Raw genomic sequence first — 26427 nt, 5'->3', positions numbered from 1 at the left:
AATGCCGCTTGTAGTTTTTCAACATCGGTGGAGAAAAGGTATATTGGTTCCCTTAGGGGAATGGGTTCTTGATGCTGATATGGCATCCTGAGCTTGAATGCTCTGACGCGTACCCATTGAAGTTAAGGATCCAGGGAGATGCAAAGATGTTTTCCTAACAATCTTCTCCCATTGCTGTGAACAAGACGCCAGGCTTGGACAATTTCCTTCTTCAGCATGTTGCCATGATCGTCGATGTTCTTGAAGAACAGACCCTCCAATTGGATGTTACTTGGTATATTTTTCATGGGATAGCCGTATTGACGACGGGCTAAAGCTGGATTGTAACTGATTCCTCCCTTAGTTCCAATAAGGGGTATGTTGGGAAAACTTCCGCAACTGAAGATGATCTTGGTTTCGTCGTTGTCAGGACTACACCACTCAATGTCCGTATGAGTGAGGGACGTGATTTTCTGTGACCAGTAAAGGCCATCCCTCATGTTCCAGAAAGTGCTAGACTTTGGTAGGTGCGAAACGAACCATTCGTATAACAACGGTATGCAACATGTGATTAATCCTCCTCGCTGCAGGTTTCTTGAATGCACAGAGTGATAAGCATCCGCAAGCAAGGTTGGAACTGGATTTCCAATTAAGAAGATCTTAATTGCGTTGATGTCGACGAAATCGTTAATGTTAGGGAACAAAAACAATCTGTAGATAAGCAAAGCCAAGATTTCCTCAAAAGCGCTCATATCTTGGATGCTGACGAAGTACCGAGCTTGATCAAGCAGGAATTTGGAAGGCAATCCTTGAATTCCTCCTCTACTCACCATATGAGTTCTGATGTCGACTACGTTCAAAGGAGTAGTTGCAGCAATGATAATGTCGTCAGGATTCTTTTCCAAACCGGAGTACGGATCTTGCGCGTACACGGGTATTCCAATCAGACGAGAGTACTCCTCCAACGTAGGCATGAGCTGATAATCTGGAAAGGTGAAGCAGTGATACGTTGGATCGTAAAACTGTACCAAGGTGGGAAGGATCCCATCCACAATGTTGGTATTGAGCAAAGGCAGAAGTTTTCCATACTTCTCCTTGAAAGCCTGGGGGTTGACCACCAGTTTTCCGAGCTTTCCCAGTTCCTCGACCTGGGGAATCTTGAAGGTGTATTTCCTAGCTCTCTTTCTTCCGTAATCCATGCTATAGATCCTTAAGTCCTTTCTCCGTTTCTCTCTTTCTTTGAAGTTTAAAACGTTCGTTATTTAGTTTCCTTGAAAAACGACTCGAAAAAGACTCTTTTGTTTTTAGTTGTTATTAATGAATGATGCATGAATGCATGAATGCACACACAAGAGTTTTAAACAAACATGGCGTTGAAGGGTATAGTGGTCATGAAGTCAAAACGCAAACCTCGCCCCAATGGTAAATTAAGGATAAGGATTTTTGTACCTGTAGAACGGGTTCTAGGGGTCTCAGAGTTTTTGCTCAACCTTAAAGATACATTGATTGGTATCTATAAGAGAGTTTTCTCTGAGTGTAGTATCTGCGTGACAATTACTTTCGTAATCACCGCTCTACGTCCTAAAAAAGGCTTTAAGTGGGGTTAATGGGTTTCTAGGTCCTCCTGGTACAAATCAGTCTCGGAATGCAGTGGCGCAGTTAATCACAACCAGCCAGGCAAATCCCAAGAGTAGAATTGTGAACCAAGATTAGAGGGTCTTCACCGGGAAGACATCCTCCATCCTATCTTATGTTGCATTCAAATCCGGGTATATGATTTCTCACCACAAGGGGGAATCAAGCCCTTTCCCGATACAGAATAAACAAAATAAACAAATATAAATGCAGCAAACACATGATATGACACAGAGGTTAGGCAGGACCTCTCTTGTTTGAGGGGGAATTTGGCATCCCTAATTCCTCATTGGGGCTGGACCAGCAACAGGTCAACCATTGGTTTGGATGAAAAACCAAGGTTTTTAACACTTATATCCCCAGCAGAGTCGCCATTTTTCTGTGGTTGTCGTTTTTTTTACCTCCCCGTTTCACTTGGGAGGACGGCACGCTAGACCCTTCACGCGAAATTTGGAAGGAGAATGCGCCCGTGGTGGGAGGAATTTTATTTCAGTTCTTCCTACGAGATCACACGAACTTTCTTATTGCCCTACGAGTAGGAAAGGGAAAAAAAGATCTCAACTAAACCCTAAGAGTTTGCTAAGTGTGGGGATTTCACCTAGACTAGAAATTCTGGAGTCCGGGGGGCCGGTTATACATAGGGAAGTGTTTAAACACCCTACATATCTGTAGTACTCTACAGGAACCTTATCTGTGTCTAAATATGTTTGTGCTGCTAATGATTATTGGGAAAGTTTCTCCTTTGTGTTAGGAGAAGGAATTGATTGAATAAAAGAAAGACAGACAGACAGACTGACTATTTTTGGTATTTTATTAGCTCGCTGAGATTCCTTGTGAACCTCATGCCTACATATCCCTAATGGAAGTCAGAGCTTAATGTAGTTCGGGGAACTAATTAATTATTAATTATTTTTGGGTGCCTTGCTTGAAGCTCAAGGTTGAAGCTTGAATTAAATCTCTGTTTACAGTAAAGAGACATGAAGTCATCTTTATAGAGAGGTATTTCTACTATTCCACCACAAACATTTTAAAAGAGTGACATAATGATTGAATTCATTTCATTAAGAGAGTGACCTTACTTGTGTGTTTGCAAGTATGCTAGTATCTCTTAAATGAAAGAAAGATTCTCATCCAAATTAGGGAAAGTGTACAAGTCTGGGTTTGTTTGTCTCAGAGCATGCCTTTCAGAGTCCTAAATGGGAGAATGTTTGAAATTGAAATTGAAATGTTTGTTTGAATGTGGTAAGATAGGAGAAATATCTCTTTATAGAGATAAGCTATGTCTATCTACTGTTTGAAAGATTTGATTTTTTAGCTGGCTTTTATGAGGCCCAAGCTTGAGGCTTTTTGATTATTTTTATTTATTGACTCTGGGAGATGACTCCACTGGGGGTTAATTACAAGGAATCTTTGTATTTTGTACAAAGCCCAGAATTGAGGCTGACTCTAGCTAGGAAAAATATTATTTTCTGCCTTGTACAAAGCCCAAGGTTGTGGCTGACTGAGTATGAATGACTCTAATAGGGAAAAGATCCTAGATGTTAGGAATCTTTGACACATGAAGTATGGTCTATCTGCCTTGTACAAAGTCCAAGGTTGTGGCTACCTGAATGATGAAGGACTCACTGGGGAGACTCTATTATCTGCCTTGCACAATGCCCAAGGTTGAGGCTGACTATTAACAGGGGAGTTTTATTGGTGCCTTGTATGAAGCCCAAGGTTGAGGCTAACTATTTTTGTTGGGTTTTGACTCTACTGAAGGATTTATTTATTAAAAAACTGATTTTTTTTGGAAGCTAACCCTTTCCAGGGATTTTGTCTCAGCTGGTGAGTTTATCTTTTGAAAAGAATGATTTTTGGAAGCTAACCCTTTCCAGGGGTTTTATTCTTTTAAACAGGTTTTTATTAATTGACTTTGGAGGCTAACCCTTTCCAAGGGTTTTTATTCTTTTAAACAGGTTTTTATTAATTGACTTTGGGGGCTAACCCTTTCTAGGGGTTTTTATATTAAAATGATGGCAGAAAGATTATCTAATGAGACTTCTTGTTTAAAGCCCAAGATGAAGGCTGACACTTGCTGAGGATAAGCAAACATGGATCCTACACTCTGCTAAGGAAAATTGATGAAGATAAGGGTGACAGAGACTGTCCATGTCTCTCATTCCAAAATGTGTACTCAATGTAAAATTGAGACAAACTTAGCTTGTTTAAAGTCTGGTTTAAATTGGAAGAAACTCACCAGGGTATGTTAAGAGGTGACTAAAGACCTGTTCCTATGTTTGTAAGAAACCTGATGGGTCCTTGTATACAAGCTCAAGAGGAAGCTGGAAATGCTTTTAAGAAGCCTGTGGGTCCTTGTACAAAGCCCAAGAGGAGGCTAATCGAGGGTCATCGAGGGTCCTTGTTATAGCACAAGAGAAAGCTATGTGATTTTGAACTTATTTTGGCTTTAAGCAAATGGGTAAGAGGTTTCACCGGGAATAATTCCTCTTTGGGTGGATGTGTCCTATTTTTTGGATTCTAAGGTTTTTGCCAAGATGTTTCACCGGGAATAATTCATCTTGGGGGTTTGAACTACAGATCTCTAATTAGGAAAGAGCCTTCACCGGGAAGACATTCTCAATCCTATGTCATATTCCTATAATATATATATATAGTTTAACTGTCCTAGGGTTTACACTCAAACGTAGTTCTAATATATATATATATATATATATATATATATATATATATATATATATATATACAGTTCTATATTTGACAATAATTTAAAATAAAGACTGTAAATTGAAAGATTGTAAAGCCTAACCTGGATGGAGTGGAGGCCTTTGAAGAAGTATGTACAAAGCCTTACCAGTAATTTTTGTTGTTTTGATAACAGTTGAATATTTATTATAAACAGTTAAAGGTTTTGAAAACAGAAGAAGTGAAGATGGACAAAGGTCACATAGGTATCTGAAGAGTTTCACCGGGAATAATGCCCTTCAAATACCAGAAGAATATTTTGAAAACATAAAGAAGATTTTGTAAATACAGTTTTTGAAAACAAACTATGAAAAGAAAAAGGTGTTGGGACTTACACTCTATTAGAGGCCCACTTAAAAATGATTTACTGTTTATAAGAAACAGTTGAAAATGATTGAAATGATATAAGGTTTTGTTGTTTGAAAACCTTAATCATCCGTTTAATTGGAGACTGAAAACAGTTTTGAACATTGACAAAAGTCAACTTAATTAAGGCAAAGATGAAATCTATACCTAATTAAGACCTAAATAATTAGGGTTTTATCATAAAATTATTCACAAAGTAATTAGGTTAAAACAAAATGAAAATATATATTTTCAAAGTATTTAAGAAAACACTTAAAACATACTATTTTAAACCTAATAAGAATATATGAAATAAATAATATTTTTATGATTTTTTTGATTATTCACAAAATAGATATATTAAATGACAAGTGTGTAAAAAATGAAATTAAAATGAATTAATTTGAAAGGTTAAATAATTGTTTAAAGTTGTAAAGAAATCAAATGGAAAAAGTGATAAAAAATATTGTTTTGTCACTACCAAGGCTTGAACCCACGCTCCCATGGTCACCACACAAAACAAAGCCAACTGAGCTACACGCTCAGTGTGACTAAAGAGGGATTCCAATTGGTTATATATAAAACACGTGCGTTAAAATGAAAAATAAAAACAAAAGGTCTGAGGGGGGGATCGAACCCCAGACCTAAGGCATGAGAAAGTGAGAGGCGCTTGTAACCAAGTGAGCTGAACGTTTTAGTCGTTTAAAACACGCTTCCAATTGATTATATTTTAAACTTGCTTCTGAGAATTCAAAAAAACGCGCGGAAAGCAACTTCATCTTCAACCTCACGATTTCAATTTCTGGAAATCCTATCTCCCTCAATTCTCAACTAAATTCAAAGATGTAAAGATGGATTTTGCTCGTTTTTGGACGAGGATCATGATGGTGTCCTTTAATTTCATTTATTCTAAGTGTAACATAAAATTCGCAAGTATGAACACTAAGAATCCTAAAACTGAAATTAAACATGAAATATTATATATGCATGATTTGATGCAATTGGTTGAGGGCTAATGATCTATGAAGGTGCAGAAACCAACTGGTAACTTCATTTTAAATTTATCATGCGTGAATCATAGAGTTTGAAGCTTTTGAAACTTACCTGAAAAATGAAGATTTGGCTCTGATCAAAGTGTGTTGCAGAGTTGTTACAACGATCCAGATAGCTTCAGTGATCCTCCTGGAAGGTGTTGAGATGCTTAACTTGGACTGAAAGTGCCCAGAACCTCTTGCTCGACCCCAACTGCAACAGCTCCAAGTGAGAGGTGAAGATGATGATTCCCCACGTACAAAAGTGTTTCAGAGGTTTGGATCACCTCTAAATGACTCCCCTAAGGTGTTTGAATACTTAATTCCAAAGGAAGAGCTCTAGTTTGAAGAATCCGAGTCTTCTTGCCAAAGAACCTTTGAAAACCTTAAGTATGAAGAAAGAAGAGAGAAAGCAAGAATTCTGTTGCTTTGGTGTGTTTTTTGAATGAGAAAGACCCCTCTATTTATAGGCAAATGGTTCAGAGCAGTTGAACATAGCAAGCTTGCTTAGTGAAGTGAGTTTGGTTTCTTAGCCATGAAGAAATTTTGAAAATATCCCAAATGCAATGATGCATTTTCGGGCTAGCTTCCCCAACCATTGATCTTGTATGATCTTAGGGAACATTTCTGATGCAGAGGAGAGTTCTAATTGGCTTAGAGCAAGATTCCTTGATGATTCACCATTTGCCATAAATTCAAAAATGCAATCATTACATAATCATATGCCTTTGTTTTTGGGAATCTTCTTCAATCCTTATGCAATGATGGAAATTGATGTATGGTATGCTTGCAGATGTATTAGAGGTCGTGTAGCATCACTTAGTGAAGCTAATTGCACAAAATTGCAAAGTTCCAATTTGTACATGACCTATAATTTCACCTTATGAGGCCAACTTTAAACAAGCATAACTCCTAGCTCAAAATGAATTTGGAGAAGGTTGAGCACAATTTGGAAAGCCCTAAACATCTACTTCAAATCATTAGTTTGGGGTTTCTTCAGAATCATTTGGGAAAATTGTGAAAAATGAGCCCAAAGTTGGATGAAAACTAGGTTAAAACACTTGGAAAAATTTCTAAGTTTTTATAACCTAAAGCTTGAAAATTCCAAATCTCTTAAATGGTTGATCTTTTGAAAAAAGTTCCTATGTAAGATGTTGTTTTATTTTGCAAGATCTACAACTTTCATGTTGGAAGTTTTTTGAGTTGTGTAGGTGAAATTTTGAGTTCCCACAATGCCCTCAAAAACCCTAATTCCCGACTTTTTGCTCCTTGATGATTCTTCTTGAATTTCTTTGGTAAAATGACTTTAATATCCATATATTGATGATTTTGATCTTTGAAAGTCATGGTTTGACCAAAAGTCTTAAAAGTCAAAGGTGATCCCATACAGTTGACTTTTTCCAGATAAAGTGAGATTTTGGACTTTTGTGTGGAATTAAGATCTTCTCCTCAAATGAGTGATGTAAATGGGTTATATTGAGGTAGTAGAGGTTCTTAAATCATGTCTTGAGTTTTGGATCCATGCCCTGATTAAAAGTCAACTATCCAGATGAATTAGGTTAAAAACCCTAATTGTCGACCAGATGAAATTGGTGACTGTGGATCTTGAATTGAGGTTTGATGTCCAGTGGATCTTATTGTATGGATCATTTGAAGATGATTGAAGTCTTTAATAGATGTCTTGGAGCTTTTTAGGGTTTCCCAAAGGTGATCCCTGATTTCAGTCCTTGATAGGCTCAAAAACCCTAGTCTGGTGACCTGAGTAAACCTGTACTCAGATGACTGGGTGTCTAATCAATCATAGATGAATATCAAAGTGAAACTTTTGAGTCCTATGATTGTGTTAGAGACCAATCCTTCTATTGATTGATCCTTTGCCTGAGTTTTCTTGTCTTTGAACATCCTTGATTAAATGCCAGATGAAGAAGTGACTGCTCTGGGTACTTGCTTTGGCCTGATGAAAATCCTGAAGATATGTCATCTCAGGGGGGTCAAAAATTAGGGTATGACACTTGTATGGTTTAAAACAAGCTCCTAGAGCTTGGTACGAGCGACTTAGCAATTTTCTAATTAATCAAGGTTTCTCAAGAGGGAAAGTTGATACCACCCTATTCATTAAGAGACATGAAAAGCATTCAATATTAGTTCAAGTGTATGTGGATGATATTATCTTTGGTTCTACTAACATGAGTCTTGTAAAGGAGTTTTCTAAGCTTATGCAAGGAGAATTTGAAATGAGCATGATGGGTGAACTAAACTACTTCCTTGGACTTCAAATAGAGCAACTAAAATAAGGAACATTTGTGAGTCAAACTAAGTATTGTCAAGAACTCATCAAACGGTTTGATATGGCAAAGTCCAAGGCCATTGACACTCATATGCCTACCGCGGTAAATCTTGATCGGGATGAACATGGTAAGCCGGTTGATGTAAAAAGGTATAGAGGTATGATTGGTTCCCTACTTTACCTTACCGCTTCCCGTCCCGATATTATGTTTAGTGTGTGCATGTGTGCAAGATATCAATCATGTCCCAAGGAGTCTCATTTAAAAGCCGTTAAGCGCATACTTAGGTATCTTGTAGGTACAACTAAGCATGGCTTATGGTTCTCCAAAGGTAGTGATTGCTCTTTGGTTGGATATTCCGATTCCGACTTTGCCGGGTGCAAATTGGATAGGAAAAGCACTAGTGGAACATGTCACTTCTTTTCAAATTCCTTGGTTAGTTGGCATAGCAAGAAATAAGTGTCCGTTGCGTTGTCAATCGCCGAGGCGGAATATGTGGCAGCTGGTAATTGTTGTGCTCAAATACTTTCGCTCAAACAACAATTACTTGATTTCAATGTCAAGCTTGATCATATTCCTATATTTTGTGATAACACAAGTGCTATAAATCTAACCAAAAATCCGGTCTTACACTCTCGAACTAAACACATAGAAATTCGACATCATTTCCTTAGGGATCATGTTGAGAAGGGTGATGTAGTGTTTGAGCATGTTGATAGCAAAAATCAACTTGCCGACATCTTTACAAAACCACTAGCTACCGAGCCCTTCTTTCACATCCGTAGGGAACTTGGCGTCCTTGGTATATCGGATAGGTTGCAACTATGAGTAGTTGCATATGCTTTATTTATTATTATTATCTATGCTCTCACAATTTTTTAAAGTGTTCATTGAAAGATATGTGAGGGCTTGTTTCTCATCTCCCTTGTGTAAAGGTAATATCGTTTCAACCTTAAATTCACTTCATGCTAATATATCACTATGGTAAAGTTGAAATTTGTTCATCAATATGACTATTCTATGCAGGATTTGGTCATAACATGCATACATTCATTGCATACAGCCAAATTTTGAAATTTGAAAGCCTTAGGTCGACCTACTCTTTATGTGAGTCGACCTACTAAAAAATAATTTTTAAAAATTTAAGTCTAATGCGTCGACGCATCCACTGCATAGGTCGACACATCATTCGCAAAATTTCAAAAATAGGTTACATTTAAAAAGGGAACACAAAGCAAATTCATTCTCTTCCTTCCTCTCCTTGCGCCGACCCCCTCACACAAACCCTAAGCACTACTCATCTCCTCCCTCTCACTCATCCATGGCTTCCCACAAATCATTGAGAAAGAGAGCAAGCAGAGAGGACTCTTCTTCTCAACCACAACCAGACATTGAAAATGCTTTGTCTCTTATTCCTGATGCACTTGTGGAATCATACTCCTCCCATTTCAGAAACCGAAAAGTCATCAAACAATTCATGCTGTTCACAGGAACTCTACGAAGACTTCATCTTCAACAGGTAATGGAACTACTTGAAGTTCAAAATTTGGGTACTTTTCTTGAACTAAACCATGAGTACAATGAGGATTTGGTTAGGGTTTTCTATAATGGTATGCAAGGACACTTCCAAGGCAGTTCCTTCAACTTTCAGATGGGTACAACCACATACGCCATCACCGACAACACTTGGAGGCAATTAGGTCTATTTCCACTCTGTGAGAATGCCGTCACGGTAACTGATACCAACGTGTTGACCCAGTTTAACTACAATGTTGCTCTGAATAACATGTTGAGGCGCCCTCATGCTGACCATATAGTTCAAAGCAATTTGTTCCCTCGGTCCGCTACTACAGGTCTCTTAAACATTGTTGATAGAATTCTACAATGGATTGTGGCACGAATCATCCGACCTAAACAAGGTGGATATTCTTGTGTTGACCAACAAGAAGTGTACTTAGTTTGGTTGATCAAGAGTAGAATTCCGGTAAATTGGCCTCATTTTATAGTGAAGCGTATGTTTGAATTAAAGGAGTCAGGTAGAGGCACCGCTATTGGATATGCATCTCTCATCCAATGGGTGCTTAATAAAGTCAATATTCCATCTCAGCGGCTTCCCAAGAAGACCATCTCCATTGACCAAGAATTCACAAAGAAGACACTGAATATGATGGGCTTCTTCTACAATCGCGCCACGGGTGCCTATGGAGCTGTTCTACGAGGAAACAATCCGGACCTCAATAGAGAAGATGAGGATGAAATGAACATTGATGAAGAGGAAGATATTGAAGGTGAAGATGAAGATGAAGATGTGGGTGCTGAAACTGCCGGCTCAAACATTACACAATTGATGGAGGCTATGCGTCTTCAACAAATTGACAATCAAAATTTGATGAATGAGCGCCTAACTACTCTGACCACTCGTGTCACTGAGCAAGATGCTCAATTTACAGCCTACTCAACACTTCAAGAGCAAAGGTACAACACGCTCTATGGTATGTTGGATGCACAGAGCAACCAAATCTCCTCCTTCACAAGTGCCTTCATGCAACACTACCCATTTCCTCCGGTTCATTCGGCTCAACCACCACCACCGGCTCAAGAAGAAGATGATGATGCTAATGCCTAGTGTTCTCTTTTGTCTTTTTCATGCATTCACCATTTACGCACTTTCATGAACAATTTTTATTGTATTATGTGTCTTTGTTTTATTTTATGCTGAACACCGTTCTACCGTACTCTCTGGTTGTGTAAGGATATTAATTGAGCTATGTGCTCAATACGTGTTTGGTTATTTATGTTATGTTGCCCTATTATTCATTTCATCATTAAGCGATATTTTATGTGAATGTTTGCTTTACGATTATGATTGCAAAAAGGAGCTTAGTAATGATCAAAATTGAATTATATTATTCCGCCATATATGTATAATATCGCCTATCTCTTTTTGATGTTGTCAAAGGGGGAGAAAACTGAGTGAATCAGCAAGCAATGGAAAACATACGCACCAAGAAAGGGGGAGCATACAGAAAGGGGGAGCAAGCATTTCGGTTAAGCAACGCCTCGACAAAGATTCACAATTTTTTCCATCATCAAAAAGGGGGAGTATGTGAGGGCAAGGTGTAGTTTTCATGATGTCAAAACATTGTGAATCAACTACAACTTAAGTGGAATCATAGAAATCGAGCAAATGCAACCAAAACAAGCACTTTTGGTCATAAGACACCAATAGGTCGACTCACACATAATATAGGTCGACCTACTGCAAGTCCTTTGTGAAGGAATTCAGGTAAAAGCTGAATGCGTCGACGCATTGCTTCCTTAGGTCGATGGATTGGTATTTTGAGGAACTCACGGGAATGCGCACGCCGACCCCTCAGGTCGACGCATCAAATTTTGGTTACTCAAGTGCAAAAACAGAATGCGTCGAAGCATTGCTTCCTTAGGTCGACGCATGGTAGTTTGAGGAACTCACGGGAATGCGCACGCCGACCCTTCAGGTCGACGCAAGTGTCACACATTGCTCATTTTCATGTACAACACACTCAATAGATCGACCTATGTAGAGAGCAGGTCGACCTGTCGCTAATAAATATGATTTTCTGCTGTTTTCAAGTTGGCCTATGCATTGTATGTGGTATAAATACTCAAGTGATCATTCTCAAGCATTTCAACAAGAAACGTGAAAGATAGACTCAACTTCTTCTCATCTTCAACCTTTTGCTTATTGATCGAGAATCACACATAATCATCTTTCTCGATCGAAGTAAGGAACGTGTGTTGATAAGGTTCGACGGTAGATATTTGTCTTGTTCGAGATTCGACGGTAGACATTCATCTTGTTCGAGTGAAGATTGTTGAGGGTGTTTCTTGTATAAAACCTTAGGGTTTTTCCTTCTTCATCAAAGATTTTGCTCGAAGGTTTTTGATGATCGATTCGCTTTGGTAATCAATTCACCCGTGCATAAGGGATTGAGGGATTGAAGATCCGCTCAACAAACTTGCTACAACCGGAGGATTGAGAAAGGAATAATCGGGGTCTTGATCGGTGAAGATCATAGACATTAACTTGATTCAAGTTGAATCAAGGGGAGGATCGATTTGTATTCAATTTTATTGCATGTGTGTAGTTGGTGATTGGTACTTTCTATCCTTGTTAAACATTTTGCAATCTAATAAAACTTTCCTAATTTCATTTAAAATTAGGGGCAGACGTACTCCTGCGAGGACGATAGAGGAACTGCCTAAACAAATATCGTGTTCCTTATCGTTTTTACTTTATCTTGTTTTCCTTTGTTTTTCGTTTATTTCCATTGTTGAACAAAAACTAAGGTTAGGTAAAATATCGATCACCAAGTGTTCGATAAAATTACTCAATCAAATTTTTGTTCAAATTTTAGTGAAAACGCTCATTGTGAGTAATATACCATATAGTGTGCAATTAATACAATCGATATATTCGTTAAAACGTAATTCATAACTTGACATTTTCATCCGTTCGGTTTAGTGCACATATCCGGTCCCCGATAACATAATCGCTCTTAGACGATTAAGTGATTCAGGGAAGTCACGTTTCAAAAGCTAAAATTTTCTTAAGTCGAAAAAGGTGGTCTATTCAGCCCCCTCTAGACCATTCCTATCGTCTAACAGGATCTTCAAATCATTGAATTTTGGGGAAGATCAAGTACTGGGTACCAGGATATTTTCAATTGCTTTTGTTTTCATTTGTTTTTAATATGAAACAAAAAAGGGTTAGATATATACATGAGGTTTTGCTCAAATAAATATTTAAGAACACAAACCTTAAACCCAAATAATTTTGTGCTTTTGCAATCCATCATAGAGAACTTTTCATGGAAAATGCCCTTCCAAACCTTAAAGTGGTGGATGAAGATAATTTCAAGCGCTTCATGATATTTCATTATCAATTTTTGATATTTAGCATACTTTTATAATGGAAGGTTTTTATGTTTCACGCGGATCACTAATGGTAGTGTCTTTAGAGTTGATACTCATCAAATAGACGATGGAGATTTATTTGAGGACGATGATCAATATCCTCATTAATTGTAACACCATTCTAAAACCCCACGAATTTGAAAAATACTTTTAATAAATAAATAAACATAAAACAAAGCAAGGATGTCACATCTTCATAAAACTTCATATAACAATTAATCCTGCTCCGTAACACGGGTTGTAAAATATTTAAACATAAATAGCATCTTTAATGCCATGAATCAAATTACTTCAAACTTTGCAGCGGAATAAATATCTCTTAGAAACTTCTTCATAAATTAATCATTACCATGAAAGGTAGTTCAAACATCGACAAGATCATCATACTGCATGTTTATAACTTCATGATTATAAAAGTAATACATAATCTTCAAAATAACAAAATGCTCAAGGTTCAAAATCAATCGATTCCAACCCCGTTGTTACATATCAGAGCAAGACCCAATAGACTTAACAAAAACTAAATAGAGCACTTCGAAGCTACCTCTTATGCTTCCTGCACTAAACTTGATCACCTGCATGTTACCCATATTGAGGTAACATTCAAACAGAAAGGGTGAGTAAATCATAATCACTATAAAAGACATAAGGAGTAGATATAGCAGTCATATCAAGGAAACAACAATCATATAACATTATTTACTACATTTCATCACATAACAACAATCACCAGTTATTCATGTCACAACTTCATAAATCCAAGAATCAATCAATACATCACCTAAAATATACCAAACATGATCTTCCAAGAATCAATCAAAGACATCACTTAATCCAAGTATTATGCAATGCCACAAATAATGAAATGCTACTTCATAAGACTCATGCATGTGGTACCAAAACATCACTAATGACAGAGTCATCGTTATTTTCCAAAGATCTCCACCAATAGGACCGATTCTCCCATGGAATCAGAGCATATGACAAATTTCACTTAATCTACACTATGGGATTAAGGCCATCACTGGACTGGATCGTCCTACAACTGTCATTGGATCATTATCCTGTAAAACACTACCGAACTATTCGTCTTGACAAATGCTATGAATGCATGATGCGCAACACCATATAAAACACAATCACGGCTAGTCAAGACGCATCTTCATTCATCATAATAATCATACCTCATCACATGCTTCATAATACACACATCATCATAACAACATAAATTCATCATGTTAATCATACATCACCACATGTTTCATACATACACACATCATCATAAAAACATCAATTCATCATGTTAATCATACCTCATCACATGTTTCATACATACATATATCATCACAATAACATCAAACATCATTGTACACAAGTCAAGTAGCGACATGACATGGTTAATTCAACTTCATAATAAAAGCATACTTATTGTTAATTCATCCCAATGCATCATTATCTCATCATAAGGAGAATACACATCCTCATCTCAATAACATCATATTGTTATAAGGAAAACACATATCAAGTTATATCATGACATAGTTACGTGAATTCATAACAAAAAGCTTACTTACTTTGTTATCACTACCTCGTCTCATCACTTAATCCTAATAAAAATACTAGGAGACTACATCCTGAATAATTTTATTCCACCATGGTATATTCATTATGTTAGCTTTCCAACGCTTCGAATGGCGCATCAATTGGAGTCCGGGAACTCAAGTTACGGCCTTCGGAAAATCTGTCAAAAATTGGTATGTGATAAGCCGATGCATAACCTCCCTAGGTCAACGCAAAGATAATTCTGTCCCTCTCGGGTTCGCTCAGGTCGACCCTCCGGTCGACGCATACTGGGTATTTTTCATGCATGAGTCAATGCAAAGATCCTTCGAGTCAACGCATGGCTTTTTTATGCAGAATTTTTTTGCGATTTTGTGTTTCTAGGTTTGAATTCCTTGACCCTAAAACCCACTTTTTCCATTAGTTTAAAAAATTTAAGCCTTCTAATACATGCCTAAAACTATGGTTATTAACTACATCATCCTAACACGATCAAAATCCCAATCAAAACCCAAATCATCCCTTCGATTCCTTTCACATCTGTTCATAGCAAAATTCTAAAATCTCCATTTAATCACACATCACAAGATCATCATCATACCAATACAAAACCAACAACAACTCTAATCATAATGCATCATATACATCAATTGGATTCCAGTAGGTGTTCCTTTTTATCCACATCATTTGTGGTAAATTTACTTAAATTAGAATGTAGCTTGAATGAACTTGGATGAGCATCATGGGTGACCTCAAGGATTTCCTCATTACCAACGAAGGTTTTGGAAGCCATGATGAAATTATTTAGAGAGATACGAGTATGGTTGACACAATGAAAGATGAAGAATGAGAGTGAAACAATGAAGGATGAAGAATGAGCAGCAATATTTTCACAAAAGATAGGAATGTTACTCTCTCGTATATCTAAAAATCTTTAAGTTGACTATTCATCTAGAGCATCTGAGTGCTGCAAAGTGACGCTGATATATATTTTGCTTCAACAGTTGATAGTGCAATAGGTTATTTCCTTTTGCTTGACCAAGAGAAGAGATTGTCACCCAGAAACTGAAAATTTCCAAAAGTGCTTTTACATTATATTCTATCTCCAGAATAATCTACATCACATAAACGTTATATCTTGTATTTTAATATTTTCTTATACATCAAGCCAAGGTTAGATGTTCCTTCTGTAGCGGGGAAAATCTGAGATCGAAGCCATGGAATAGACTCGACTCAATATTTCTTTTGAAATCGCCACCGCGCTTTATTTTTTCAAAGGAAAAGGGAAAAGAACGAAAAACTCAAAGTTGTTTTTTAAAACAAAAAGAGAACTCAGGTTCGAGTGTTGATTATATGAGGGGAAGGTTTTAAGCACCCCTCATATCTGTGGTACTCCACAGGAACCTTTTTGAAAATCTGTGTCGTGTGTGCTAAAAAAAGGGTTTGTTTTATTTTTAAAATAAGCTCGGCAAGGCATTAAGCCTTGTGCCTACATACCTCCTCGGTGCAATGGAGAAGTCAGAGCTAATGTAGTTTCGCTTAAAGGGAAAAACGTTTTAAGAAAACGAATAAACACTTTATCGTCGTCGGAGAGAAATACTCCGCCATTGATCTTGAGCATGAGAACAAATGAGTTCTTTGCATCGCAAATGAAAGAAGGGCTCCAACTCAGATAAAATCAACGAGTATGCCACTAGCTCTCTCACGCGGAAAATATCTCATTATATCAATCAATTTCAAAATCGTGGGGTATAACCACTCGTTTCGACAATTAACAGTGTCTAAACTTTGAAGAAAAAGCCACTAAGAGCAAAAGATATTTTTAAAGAAAAGGTTTTGAAAAGATTGCAAACATAAGAAGGTTTTTGAAAAAGGGAGAAGATTTTGAAAATCTAAGAATGGGAGGAGATGAAGAGGCTATCCTATTGCGTAAAATAAAAGCTAAGGAAAGAAACGGTCTAACCGAAGAAGAAGCCAACACTTGACATTGTGAGTCAAGGTAGATTTCCCATCCTTTGGACTTATCAATACCAAACCAAAATATTACCACTTGGGGATCCAGATGAACTTATTATCTTAGCACCACTTTGCATTAAGCACATTAAAATTCTGACGAAAATCGGGCAGAGTAACGGCTGTTTTCGGGTAAAATCCTTATCTCAATGCCTTGGAAATAACCATCAAGGGCTTTCAAGGAAATACCTGCACACACAAACAGACAACAATCCAATGCCAGACAGACAGAATAACAACAGAGTAATAACAGAATAAGGGTCCAGAGGCACTAAGTCCATAAGTCCGAATCTCTAAAATGCTCGGGATAATAACCAATAGTCCAAAAGAGAGCCTTAAGAGTTTTTTAGATTTTTGTTGTTTATTAATGTTTTAGCATAAAAGTAAAGTATGGTCCAAGTGGACAAAGAGAAAATAGCGGAAACATAAACAATACGTCCAAATGGACAAAGAAAAAATAGCGGAATGTAAATATGATGAAATGATAAAGCATAAAGCAAAATATAAAGAGCAATATAATAAATTGCGGAAATTAAAGTTAGTTGTTAGATGTTAAAGATAACCATCTTGAAACTTGTCAAGTATGTTATCAAAGTAAGTAAGAAAGATCGATGGTGAGTGAAAGATGTTCTCGGATTTAAATTCAATGGAGATTTATCAGAAGCTTGATAAAATCATAGCGACTACACGATAAACCTCCATAAGTCTTAAATCAACCGCATACAATTCTCTTCCATATTTGATCTTTTTATCGAGTCGGGACAAATGTAGGAGGATTCTCCATGTATCAAAATCATCAATCAAAGAAATAAGAAGAAGAAATGATCTAGTCTCTATCAAGAATCCCTAGAATTCTCAAGATGTCAAGACTTTCATCGATCAAAAGAAAATAAGAATGAAAACATAAATTGATCTAGTCTTTATCAAGAATCCATAGAATTCTCAAGATAATAAGACTTTCATTGATCAAAAGAAAATAAGATGACAATAAGAAATAAGAAGAAAAATAATGAAAAGATAACATGATCTAGTCTTCATCAAGAATGCATAGAATTCTCAAGATGTTAAGACCTTCATCGATCACAAGAAATAAAAGAGAACAATGAAAATTACACAAGCACATAATCAAGGAAGTATAGGAAGAAGAGATACCAAAACATGTTGAGAAAAAGGCAAAAAACCACATTCTGCCAGCAGGAAATCGATTTCATGCAGGGGGAAATCGATTTCCATAGTGCAGTTTTCAAAAAAAAACAAGTTACGTACAACATGAAATCGATTTCAGCCTTAAGGAAATCGATTTCACCAGTGCAAATTTCAGCAAAAACATCATTTAAAGGCATGAAACTTGATTTGAACAAATATACAAACACCTTATGGTCACACATCAACTTGAGCACGAAATTTCCATCACAAAACCAGCAAATATCATCAATGTAGCATCTAAGATGCATTAAACCAAAACAACAAAGATCTACATCATGGATTTAGCAAATTACCACTTCTTGAACAAAAATCTTGGAGTAGCTTCAAGAACAAGCACAAAGTGTGTAGATCCTTCAAAATTGGAGATGAACAAACAAAGAAAAGAGTTAAATGTAGAAGGTTTAGTTCAAAATTAGTAAGATTCAATGTGAATCTCACTAATTCTATGAGAATGAACTTTGGGTGAGGGTTTTGGAAAGGGTGAGAAATGAATTTGCAAGCAATTTTTTGGCTCTCCAAGCTTGAGAAATGAGAGTGTAGAGACCTCTATTTATAGGATGAGAGCAAGAGTAGTGGCAATTTGGTCATTTGGCATTTGGTAATTAATCTTGTGTTTAATTGGTGTTTAAATGGTAAAATGAGGTTAAAATGGAATTAATAAAGGGAATTAACTTTGGTGAGGTGGCAAATTGGTAAAATGACAAAAATGGTCAAAGAAAATAAGTGCCAAAATCAAATCAAGCTTCCCTCTCTATTTTTTTTGAATTTCGCCCCAAGAAAATCGATTTCCCCAGGAGTGAAATTGATTTCACTCTGTTCCAGAAGAGAATTTGGCGCAAAATACACTAGGGAAATCGATTTACCCAGGAGGGAAATCGATTTCATGCTGTCCAGAATGTGATTTTGCTGAAAATTGCTGTAGGGAAATCGATTTACCCAAGAGGGAAATCGATTTCATGCTGTAAAAAATGTGGAAAATGCCTTGCTTATGGATGTCTTGGCTTAGTACCTACAAAACAAAAGCATACAAAGAAACAAAGCAATATTTTTGGTATTTGGGTTAGTATAATATGCATACAAGATAAACAATCATTGGTGCTTGATGGTCCCTCTTATTGATGAGGTGAGTGCAACACCACAAACAAAACTTCCAAGTGAAGCTCCTGATTAATGATTGGGATATGAATGATATATGATCTTAGGGTCAAAAATTGGGGTATGACAGATACCCCTGTTTAAGTTTCTTCGGTTCGGAAATACGATGATTGGAAATCTTTGTTTTGACGAAATTGAAGAGACTTAAATATATAAAACACACAATTTTTGAACCTAAAACATAATGCGATGCTTAATGAATGCATATGATGACGATGAAACACGGCAACACTGGGGAGGCAAAGGAACTCCACTGGGGAAAGCAAAATGTCTTGCGGGAATAACTCCACTGGGAAGACAAGGCTCTGTTGGAGAGACAAAATTTTGCTGGGAAAAGAAACTTCACTGGGGAAAATATTTCACACCAGAAAGGTTAAAGCATCACCTTTCACTAGGGGTGAGAAAAGGGGGCATCCTCTTTCACTGGGGATGAAAAAATATGCATCCTCTTTCACTGGGGATGGGAAGATATATCACCTTTCACTGGAGAATCAGAATACCCATCTTTCATTAACAGAAAACACACCATCGTTCCACTGATGATATGAATAGAAATGCATCGACGTACCACTGACGATGGAGATATAACAAGATTCACCGACGTTCCACTGAAGGTGAGCTACCAACGTTCCACTGAAGGTATTAAAGAGAAATACATCGACGTACCACTGACGATGAAGATATAACAAGATACACCGCCGTTCCACTGAAGGTGAGCTACCAACGTTCCACTGAAGGTATTAAAGAGAAATACATCGACGTACCACTGATGATGAAGATATAACAAGATACACCGACGTTCCACTGAAGGTGTGAAGAGATGTCCCGTCGTACCACTGACGATAACAGATACCAACGTTCCACTGAAGGTATTAAAGAGAAATACATCGACGTACCACTGACGATGAAGATATAACAAGATACACCAACGTTCCACTGAAGGTGAACTACCAACGTTCCACTGAAGGTTTGAAGAGATGCACCGACGTACCACTGACGGTGAGAAGCAATCAATCATACTTTGCTTTTCTTATCAACGGTTGAGGGTGCAAATATAAATGCACAATCTCAACACTCATCATCCAGCGACCAAAATTCAATCCATGGCCAAATGGAAAGAAACTGCCACATGAGACCAGATCAAGTGAGGGAATAACTCACTAGATTTCTGTCCGTAAGCATCTGAACAGAATAACTGAAACATATCATCCACATAGAAACATATTCAGTGGGGATTTCAAGAAAAATGAGTATTTTCTGCCTAAAGACACTCTAAATGAAAGAGCAATCTGATTGACAAATAAACTTCATGATAGCAAATATGAATGCATGACTGTTTTTGATGCATGTTAATGATGCATATGCTGCCAAAACTTAGCACAAGGATTAACTCAAGAGATAGAGTACAAAAATAACATAATCAAGCAATGTCTCAAGCTGAAAACTAGAGGTATCATCCATAAACATGAGCATAAATTGCTATAAACTTTTGATGGCCTCAAAATAATTGCTATCCCACACCAGGGGAACACCGGAGCTGAGAGAATAAAATAGCTGAGTCCTTCGTCATATTCGAACCAGGCCAAAGGCACACCATCTGGAATACATTCTTACTCTTTTGTACATGAATACATCAACATATCCATTCCTTGTAATGCACTCATGAATCAAAGTAAAACTTCTTTTATATTTTTCAAAAGGATTTTGTTGAAATCAATTTTTCTCTTTGTTTTAAAAATTACTATCAACAATAAATGACATTTTGAGAGATATGAAAGAAATAAGATTGCAAATAATGGGTAAAGGCTCGAACTTTTTTAATAGAATGGTAGCCTGCAAAAGGCAAGACCCCACGGATGATTACAAAGTTTGGAAAGTAGTAATTTTGTGGAAAAGGTACATTGAAATGTAATGACCCCATCCTCTCTCTCAACTTGGAATTCCTGAGCAAAGGCTTCCGTTGAAATGTGTTGAACTTCTTCATGATAAACAGATGACTGCTGATGATCAAGTCTTGTCTGATGTAGTTACTTGCCATGAATCCCTAACTTTTGCCTGGACCGCCCTTTCAGGTTTTCAGTCCACCGGGTACTTTATTCTATTTATGTCTCTAATTTTTGCCTGGACCGCTCTTTCGGGTTTTCAATCCACCGAGACGCTCTTTTTTGCCTAAGCCGCCCTTTCGGGTTTTCAACTTAGCGAGCTGTTCTTTTGTTATTTTTAGGCGAAGTATTTCTTGACTACATCAGCATTCACGGGACGTGGGAGCTCCTCTCCATCCATAGTTGCAAGAATTAATGCACCGCCAGAGAAGGCTTTCTTAACAACATATGGTCCTCCAAAATTAGGAGTCCACTTGCCCCTTGAATCAGAGGTGAAAGACAAGATCCTTTTGAGCACGAGGTCGCCTTCTCTGAATACACGAGGTCGAACCTTCTTATCAAAAGCTTTCTTCATTCTTTTCTGGTACAACTGACCATGGCATAAAGCCGTCATTCTCTTTTCTTCTATCAAATTCAATTGATCAAACCTGCTCTGACACCACTCAACCTCAGATAACTTGGTTTCCATTAAAACTCTCAACGATGGAATCTCAACCTCAATAGGGAGCACTGCTTCCATACCATAAACCAAATAAAAGGGAGTTACCCCGGTTGAAGTACGAACAGATGTACGATACCCATGCAAAGAGAATGGGAGCATCTCATGCCAGTCCTTGTACGTAACAACCTTCTTTTGCACAATCTTCTTAATATTCTTATTTGCTGCTTCAACAGCTCCATTCATCTTGGGCCTATAAGGCGAAGAGTTGTGATGTTCAATTTTGAAACTTTCACACAGTTCTCTCATCATGCTATTATTCAGATTCGAGCCATTATCAGTGATGATTTTGCTCGGTACACCATATCTGCAAATGATGTTGCTCTTGATAAATCTGACCACAACTTGCTTTGTTATATTAGCATATGAAGCAGCTTCTACCCACTTGGTAAAATAATCGATTGCTACCTGTCATACCCCAAATTTGTCCTACCCTTTCAATTTTATCTGGCTTAGGCTTATGCATTTCATAATCTCATGTACATACCTCTCATTAGGTCATCTAACATAACTCATGCATTCATTAATCAATAATCTGACAAGGGATCAAGGGTCATGGAACAGGCTAAGGTTTTCCTTCAAGGCAGGATCGTATGTTGTCTTCACAAAGGATCGGGGTCTATTTCCTTTCTGTCTTGAAGATCGTACGAGGTCTTTTCTTGATGTTGAGTCGTAGATCGCACGAGGTCTATTTCCTTTCTGTCTTGAAGATCGTACGAGGTCTTCTCCTGATGTTGAGTCGTAAGATCGCACGAGGTCTATTTCCTTTTTGTCTTGAAGATCGTACGAGGTTTTCTCCCGATGTTGAGTCGTAGATCGCACGAGGTCTATTCTACCCTGGAGGTCGCACGAGGTCTTCTCCCGATGTTGAGTCATGGGTCGCACGAGATCTTTTCCTTTCTGTCTTGAAGACCGTACGAGGTCTTCTCCTGATGTTGAGTCGTAGATCATACGAGGTCTATTTCCTTTCTGTCTTGAAGATCGTACAAGGTCTTCTCCTGATGTTGAGTCGTAAGATCGCACGAGGTCTATTTCCTTTCTGTCTTGAAGATCGTACGAGGTCTTTTCCTGATGTTGAGTCGTAGATCGCACGAGGTCTATTTCCTTTCTGTCTTGAAGATCGTACGAGGTCTTTTCTTGATGTTGAGTCGTAGATCGTACGAGGTCTATTTCCTTTCTGTCTTGAAGATCGTACGAGGTCTTCTCCTGATGTTGAGTCGTAAGATCGCACGAGGTCTATTTCCTTTCTGTCTTGAAGATCGTACGAGGTCTTCTCCTGATGTTGAGTCGTAAGATCGCACGAGGTCTATTTCCTTTCTGTCTTGAAGATCGTACGAGGTCTTCTCCTGATGTTGAGTCATAGATCGCACGAGATCTATTTCCTTTCAGTCATTGTTTCATGTAACATTTCTCTTGGGAACCTGGTATTGGCACCTTGGGCTACGTTACAAGCTATCACCCTTCTTCCAATTACTCACTGTATATTTCTCCATCAGAAAAACAAAAAATCTCTTTCCCCAGCAGATATCAAAAAAAAAGGAGATAACACTTACACCATCTTTCCTCTAGGACAAATTTCTGGTACTTTGATATTTAATCTCCTTCTACCTCGAATGCTCGAAAGGCTAGCGCCAATCTCGCCTTCAGGTTTAAGACGATTAAATAGGGGCAGCTGTCATACCCCAAATTTGTCCTACCCTTTCAATTTTATCTGGCTTAGGCTTATGCATTTCATAATCTCATGTACATACCTCTCATTAGGTCATCTAACATAACTCATGCATTCATTAATCAATAATCTGACAAGGGATCAAGGGTCATGGAACAGGCTAAGGTTTTCCTTCAAGGCAGGATCGTATGTTGTCTTTACAAAGGATCGGGGTCTACTTATCATATGGGCTTGTTATTATTCATCAATAAGGGCAGTGGACTAGTGCCTTTCATACTTCGGGGTTGAATTGCTAAGAGTGTGACCACGGTTAGAAGAGTAAACTGGTTTAAAGCAGGATCGTCCTCAAAATTGGTTGATGCTTGTCAACATGGACTGATGGATAAAAATTATGGCTTCATTGGTTGGTAGATGGATTCAAGAGATTGGTCCAAATGACCTCATTGTTAGTAATTGGTTCAAGGTTAATCATAGTACAAAGGGCATACACCGTTCAAGGCATAATTTGCAAACATGGCTTGAATTTCATTCACCGTTCAGAGACATCTCCTTACAAAAAATCAAGAACACTCCTTTCAAAAAAACTCTACAATACAATGTCCATCATTTTCCAACCATTCATTCAAGATCCATACATTTTTCTGCTCATTATCATCCGAATTTCAAGCCTAAATCATGTGAACACCAATCATCATTCAAGTGTTTGAATCACATACTATCAAATTCCAATTCATACATCCATTCAAATATTCATTACAAAGATACAAATTCAAATTACATTACATAGTATTTCAAGTTTCATTACAACTTCAAGAGCAATGCTCATACATTCCAAGTCCAAATACAACTATCCATTACAAAAGTCCACATCATTCACAATTTCAAGCTCAAGATACACTATCTTATATTACATCTCAAAGAAACTACAAAAATTTACATTCAAAGCCAACAAATGTCCTAAAAGCCTACTGTCTCTAAGTCTTCAACTACATCACTTCCCATCACCTTTGCTCCTCATGCCCATGCTCCATCCAATTTGCAATGTCAGGTTACCATGCTCCATCCTATCCTCATTTCCTTTTGGCCATCCTCCAATCGTGAGAATTCAGATTCCCTCATTATGGTGATTCATCTCCGCCAACGAGCGCCTTCATAATATGTCCCCTTGCCATCGTATACCTACACGGGCTACCTGCAGAACCAGTAGAGAAATAAACAAAAAAAAAACCAAATTTAAAAATATTCAAGACAAACCCAAGTTCATAAGTAAATTTCTGGTTCATCCATGATTCACTAAAGGTTAATGTCTACAAACACTTAACAAAATGTTGCACAGGAAGCTTATTTCAAAAAGAAAACAGACCTGTACATTGCAAATGCAGTGCAATACTCCAAGTTAAACATTCAGCCCAACTTCACCGAGTATCAACCGCAGCCCTGCACATTCAGTCCTAACTCAGATTAACAGTCCATAATTTCACAAATGCTTATACCAGATTCAGCAGCCATACCTTGCTCCATCATACATTTGTTTGAGGTCACCCCTGCAGCATACACACATACATATCACTCTGCGACATATGGCCCCATCAAATTACAATCCATGCCCAAACACCCCGCAGCTCTAGAATAAAACCAGTTCAGCATTCAACCTCATGAGAACTGAACCTACAAAAACCAGAGAAAATACAATCAGACCACAACAGTTCAGACACTTACCATACAACACATTACTGTACTACAAAATAATCATATCATCAGTTTAGCATACAGTCAAATAAAATGTTCAGCACCATAGCACAAAGCCATTCGGTCCATTCTAATTCCGAGTGCAGCATGACGGTCAAGTTATCATAGATTGGCGTTCACACATCCACTTTACATTCAGACTCGCGCCTGCACATCACAAAAACAGTTTCAAAACAGAACTCAACCCACTAAAGCTTGCATCTAACCATCCAATATAAAATCGACGCCGACATTCAAAAGAACAGACTGAATTGCTACAAAGCTGTTAAGCCTACTCAATTAACCACACCAAGCTCATTCACGAAAACCACAGTTCATGCTATAGTACTTAACACAGTTCTGAAACCAATTTTCCATTCGTTAAGCTAATTGTTACTTACAATAACCAGTCCAACAGAACTGTAACTGTCAAGAAACAAAATATAACCAACTTTCAGTTCTCACTTAACTAACACAACCAATCCTAACAAACTTCCAAAACAGAAAACTAACTCTCTAACCTTTAATCTCAACCCTCAGTTTCATAACAGAATCTCCCAATCTAACAGTTCAGACTTCTTCATCCCTAACAAACTCCTCCAACCTCTTGCAACCTATAACAGAATCACACTCCTATAAATTCAAATCTCCCTCCACAATTCAAACCTCATCACGCACCATAACACTCACCTTTCACTCTTCACACTCTCACCACTTCTTTCACCCTGCTCCACATCACAAACACCACTTCACCACTCTTCAATCTCATTAACAGAAAAGAAACAGATAACAGAAAAGAAGAAGAAAATTGAGGGAGAGAGAGAGAGAGATAACAAACCTGTAACTGAACCATAACAGGATCCATCAATTCTCTCTTCAACACTCTTCAACTTTCGGACCTTCCACTTCTACCTCCAATCATCATCTTCAATTTCTCTCTCACGATACATAACAGAAAACCTGTAAAGAATCAGAAATCAACACGCAAAAAACCAGTAACAAACTTCAACCATTCAATTCACGCTTCGATCTTCATCAACAAACCATTACCGAATCCACTGCAAAAATCATCGAACCTTCATCACCTTCATCGCATCATCGTCTTCATCATCAATGATATGCAAAGAACTTGATTGATCATCTTCATCTTTCAATCTCCACTATTCTTCATCATACAAAAAAAAAAACTCCAAACGTGATTCAATCCTCGTGCTCGCGTGAACTATCACAGAGAAACTTCAATCTCCAACCTGTTTCATCAATCATCACCATCATTGAGTACAGTAACAACAACAACTCAGAACTGAACCGCAAGAAACAAAAAGAAGGTGGAGGAGAAGGAATAACTGAAGATAAGGAGAGCGAGTTTTGATGCGGAGAGAAGATACATGAGTGAGAGAGATTGGTTTCTTGTTCTTGGATCATGGTAGCGCGTCGTTGAGACGTCGCTGGAGAAGGTGCATTGGTCGCTGTACGTTCGTTGATGAAGAAAGAGCGCCGCCGTCGTGTCTTGAGAAAC

The 26427-nt window shown here is 37.7% G+C and overlaps 1 long non-coding RNA gene across 1 annotated transcript; it reads right to left on the bottom strand.

Annotated features, from left to right (window-relative positions):
* Positions 1-24099: 24099 nt before the first annotated feature.
* LOC131646036 (uncharacterized) lies at positions 24100-25985 on the bottom strand. The gene is made up of 4 exons (XR_009297263.1): positions 25747-25985; positions 24692-25076; positions 24544-24617; positions 24100-24372 (listed from the first exon to the last, which is right to left on the bottom strand). It is a non-coding gene; the product is annotated as an uncharacterized LOC131646036 (long non-coding RNA).
* Positions 25986-26427: the final 442 nt, after the last annotated feature.

This window comes from Vicia villosa, linkage group LG2, assembly GCF_029867415.1.
Source record: "Vicia villosa cultivar HV-30 ecotype Madison, WI linkage group LG2, Vvil1.0, whole genome shotgun sequence".
Taxonomy (NCBI): domain Eukaryota; kingdom Viridiplantae; phylum Streptophyta; class Magnoliopsida; order Fabales; family Fabaceae; genus Vicia; species Vicia villosa.
This window is presented reverse-complemented; position numbering and strand designations above follow the sequence as displayed.